We start from the raw sequence: 5,180 nt of genomic DNA, 5'->3' as shown, positions 1-5,180 counted from the left end.
TTCTTTGTGTTGCTTCATGAATCATTGTTCCAGGAATAATTTTATCACATTTTATGGTGAATAAAAATAATTTTTATTCTCAGTTTAATTGAGTTTAATTTCGGTTATTTCATGTGTTTTGTTTTGCACAAATAAAATAATTTTTTGTTTAATTTTAGTTCGGTAAAATAAAAAAAATGATTATTTGTTCAGCTTTATGGCCTACGTAAATAAACTTAATTTCCACTGGTTTGCTTTACGTCAATTAGAAATAAATAGTGTATTTAGGTACGAAAGGAAATAATTACCATTAATTAATTTTTTTTAGAAATGTGTTCTAAGCTCTGTTTAGCAGAAACAAAATTATTTTTGCATTTGTAGAGTGTGGTAGAAATAAAACACCCAGTGTTTATGTGAGTATCATTCGCTTCATTTTTTTGTTGCAAACAGCGTAAATTTCTTTTGTTTTTCTTCCTTTAGTTTTGAGCTTTATGTGTGGCAACAAGATAATTGATTGATAGAATTGTGTTTGTGACAACCATGTAGAATGGCTCGCTTATTTTGTATCAATTATTTCGCATCGCTGACATATTATTTATAATTAGTGTAATCAAATAAAAGTGTAGGAATACAGTCCATTTGTTGATTGATTATTGTTTGTGAAACATATTAAGTTTAAGAACATTTATTATTGGTCCGTCGAGCCGGATATGCATATGGTTGGTGAAAAATTGACTCCTCTCAACTTCATGTTTGGAGAGAAGTTGAGAGGAGTCAATTTTAAGAAAATCTGTGTAAAGGACTGTCTTCTTTCTTTGGTGTACCTGCCACATTTTCTGTGCTGGATCCGATTATCATATTAAGAAGTTTGGTGCCAGGAAAATTCTGTAGAAATCTTACCCGACTGAGAAGTGCTATCACTATTATCACCATTCAAATTCACTTTGCTGCCAGCAACTGATCGAAATGCCGGTGACAACTCATTGGTGGGACTTTGTGGTGGGCTTTTGTAATTATTATCATCATTATCTTCTTCCATTATAGTTTCCATAGGCAAAAACTCTGATTCCTCAGGATCAATATCTAAATTGACAGCAGATCCAAGATGTGGCTGAGTCCGTAACATAAATGATGATTTTGTATAGGAAAGTTGAGGTTCAAGTTCATCCCAATACATATCTTTAACCAAACGAGGATGCTTTTGATGCATTTCATCAACAATCATAAAAGAAACTTGCAAATTTCTATCAAGACACCAATTTAATTCAAAATCCTCATCATCTTCCCCAAATGGATTAATCAATTGCTCAGCCACCTTCAGCCAACCCATGTAGAAAAAGAACGCAAGATAGTAAAGATTGGAATATATAAATCCACCTCATGCCCACTATATCCTTTTAGTGGATCTAAGTACTGCCTCCCCATAACTTTTGCTAAGAAATACGTGTAAATTGCCAGAGTTACAACCTGAGTATACACTAGAGGTATGCTAACCCAATCATAACTGAATAACATCCCACAATTTCCACGGAAAACATGCATTTCATCTAACAGTGCTTGTAACAAAACATCATCCTTAATGCGGCCTTCTTTTCTTGCTCTTGCATCTTGCAGCAAGAGCAGAAAACCACTGAGCTGGAACCCACCATTTCCCATGTGTCACTTGTATTTCATCATATACTCTTCTTTCTTCTTTTGTCATTAGCCCCGATTCCTGGACATGGTCAAGGTAGGAAATCTTTTCTTAACAGATGTACTAACAGCTTGGAATGTTAAAACACTTAGAAGATTCAAGTAACGAGCCAGAGTTCTGCGGATAATTTTACCTCTTTCATCAGAACCATGAACATATGCAGCAATCAGCATACAAGGTTTGTCGGGCCATGGGATGGCCAAGTACTGCTGCAACCATCTTCCAACAACAATGGAAACATAAAACCCCAATACAAATGACAGTGGGATGAGATTGGTGAATGCTTCACAGTATATGGTTAATTTTTCAAATACAGTTCTTTGGTTTTCTGTGAAAACATATCTATAGAGAGCACTTAAACTGTAGTACAGCCCACAGAAGATCATCATCTCATGGTATAGCAGCTTATAGATGCTACCACGCCATCTCACCAACAGCTTAGTAAACCCACACAGGCGCTATCCAAGCAAATACGCGTTGTAACTTTGGAAATGAAGATATATTTGATATAATAGCAAGTTCCTGTACAGGTTCAGAAACTACAAATGAGACTGTTTTACGTGCATCTGGTAATGCCTCTTCATCTATAAGAATATTTTTAGACAAGGCAATCTCACTGCACTTTAACCAAGAAGGACCATCCGGTATATGTGTAAAACATTTCCCTAACTTGCTTTATAATATGAGGTTTAAATTAGTTCCTCACAGATTTTATCTTGACATTTCAGAGTAATTTAGAATATGCACTAAACTTCAGGAACATACAAAATAAAACCAACTAAAGCTTTTATTGTTAATTCTTGTAAACCATAAGCTAAAACTTAAAATTCATGAAAACTGACTACCTCTATTTGCAGGGCTCAAAGTAGTACAAAGAGTTAAAATGAAAAAAAATTCTGTAAAAATGGCGCATATCAAGCTTGGGTTTTACCATAATTCACGGCTGTCTAAAGCTTAACTGGGAATAGATAAATAAAATTATTCACATATCCTCAGCCGAAGATTATCTCGCAATACTGTGAGTCGAGCGGTTGCTAGTAGTTAGTCAGCAGAGCTCTAAAGGTGCAGTTTACTTGAGCTAATTACTAGTTTCACTCGCTTTTTAAACCTAAATTAATCATAATTGTTGTGAAGGTCGATGAAAACCCAGAAAATACGCAAAGAAAGAAGCTACCAAATAATCGTGTTCCGTTCACTGAAAAAACGCGTCTCAATTATGTGAGTATTCCATACATTCGAATCAATTATGGTCCCAATTAATAGCTATATCTGATGTTCTACTATGATTGATTGCATTGTCTGATATGTAGAATTTACAGTCTGTTGGAAAGCACACATAGACATCAAAGGAAACTTAACGCAATCTAGTACTCTCCTTAAGTTATGCGTCATGTTCGTTATGTAAAAATTCTATGAGAGATTAATTTTTAAGTGACGCAGTTATGGAATATTTATTATGCGCATGTTAGTATTTTTAGGATAGAAAACGAAAATAACCAAATTCAGAAGAAAACTCAAGAGATTCTTGAAAACTAAAGCTAAACTTTTATATCACATATTCTTTCTCTTACAGAGTGGGTTTATTAATTTTTAAAAGAAACTGCTTTGGAATAAAAGTATCTGGCAACAGCTTATTATTTGAAATGATAAGCATCGTTTTCTACTTTTAAATTTATTCTCGTTTCAAAATAAAATACTCTACACAAGCTGGGGATTGAAGGATATGATGTTGAGCTTCCCGAAGAGAAATATTCTTATTCCTTAATTTAAAAAACGTTCTGAAATGCAGAGTATTAAAATTTCTGAGGGAAGAAAAAGTAATATTATTAATTCGAAAAGGAAAAGTCGTTAGCCGTTATTTTTACATGGAACAAAGACTTCAAATGTATATCCAAAAAAGGTAGGTACTACTTCTAAAGTTTAATCTTACGTCAATCATTCAGTTTATTTTTGCATCGTCGTATCTGTAATCAAGAGATACGCGGATGCAGAAATAAATTGTAAAGTATATAAATGCAACTGTAGTAACAAAAAAGTAATAAACCAAGATTTACAACTTAAAAAAAAGGTAAAAAACATAATGTTCTTCAGCTTTTGCCAAGATATGTAGCTCAACGCAAAATAATTTGTAGTAACCAAGCTAACAATTATTTAGCAGGATATAAGTGATGATACATTGTGATGCTTGATGAATCAGGCATTTACCTAATTAACTGTGAGGAAAAAAAGACCTGTTTATTATCGAAAAAAGAGAAAAAATTGTTGAAACATGGTTCCGTCAACGCAAAGTTTCAGCAAAGGGCTTATGATTGTCGAAGGATTCTTTTACAGTGGGAAGTTAGCAATAAGAAAAGTGTTAAAATCAGCTCAACATATTGTCAAGAGAAAGTTTTACGTCCGATATTTACGAAAAAAATTCTATTTCTTTATTCCAATGAGTTTCAAAGAGTGAAACTTAAATAAGACAAACTAGCAAGTCATACTTCGAAAACTGCCACTGCATTCCTTAACAAAATGAAGGGTGCAGGTATGGCATGTATACCTTTTCAACGTAAACTCTTCCATTGAAATGGAAAAAAAAAGAGATTATTATATCAGCAATCTGCTTCACATGTCATCACAGAATATAACAGGATCTAAAAGCTTGTCTAGTGATATGTTTACGTACTAGAGAAGAGGAACTGTAGAGTCATTAGGTTTGTCAAATCAGAAAACAGGAAACATGTACAGTGCTAACCCGGGATTCGAGCTCCGGTCCTTCCGATCGGTAGCTGGACATGGTTCCGTCAATGCAAAGGAAGTTTCAGCAAGAGGCTTATGATTATCGCAGGATTCTTTTACAGTGGTAAATAAGAAATAAGAAAAGTGGAATATAAAAAAAAGAGTCCATGTGTTATTTCTAAATCCATAGTTCTATTTGGGACAGCTTTCGATTTGTATATTCGATTCAAATCACTACTTCAGTTAAGTCTTAATGACTTTTATTTACACACATCTTTTATATTACAATATATACATAATTCGAGATTAATTTCAAATCAAAAGATGGAGATTATCCCCCCTTCGTATCAAATTCTATCAAGATAAACCGAGTGAGCGATCGCTCTCTTCCAAGTTCGTTTTTCGACTCCTCGTTGCCACTGGCAGAAGAGAAACTTTCGCTTATTTCGCGTTCGAGTTGTAACACCATGAACAGTTGAAACTGAGTGCGTGTAAACTGCAGATTTGTCAACAAATCAAACCTGATGTTCGAGTCGTCTGTAAATCGGCAATGATAATTAGTTTCTTCAGAAAATAGTATATAGCAACATTTCATATATGGTGGCATTAAATGAAGTAACATCTTATGACTAATGAGAGGTTAAACATTAATGCAAGATTTGGGTGTCAGAAATCCGTTAACGCTTTATGTGCACTAACTCATAACAAAATGATTAGTCCCTGCTTCTCGGAGTCATCGATTAATATGGATTAGTTCGATATGCTGAGATTGTTTTTGGTACTGCAA

At 34.0% G+C, this 5,180-nt stretch overlaps 1 pseudogene; it reads right to left on the bottom strand.

Annotated features, from left to right (window-relative positions):
- Positions 1-759: 759 nt before the first annotated feature.
- On the bottom strand, positions 760-4,451 carry LOC118191385 (bestrophin-2a-like; annotated as a pseudogene).
- Between the last annotated feature and the right edge of the window lie 729 nt (positions 4,452-5,180).

The sequence above is a fragment of the Stegodyphus dumicola genome, chromosome 7, assembly GCF_044657685.1.
Source record: "Stegodyphus dumicola isolate Sdum_Otavi_A_Nest chromosome 7, ASM4465768v1".
NCBI classification, from domain to species: domain Eukaryota; kingdom Metazoa; phylum Arthropoda; class Arachnida; order Araneae; family Eresidae; genus Stegodyphus; species Stegodyphus dumicola.
Note: the sequence above shows the minus strand (reverse complement) of the source record. Positions and strands in the feature narration are given on the sequence as shown.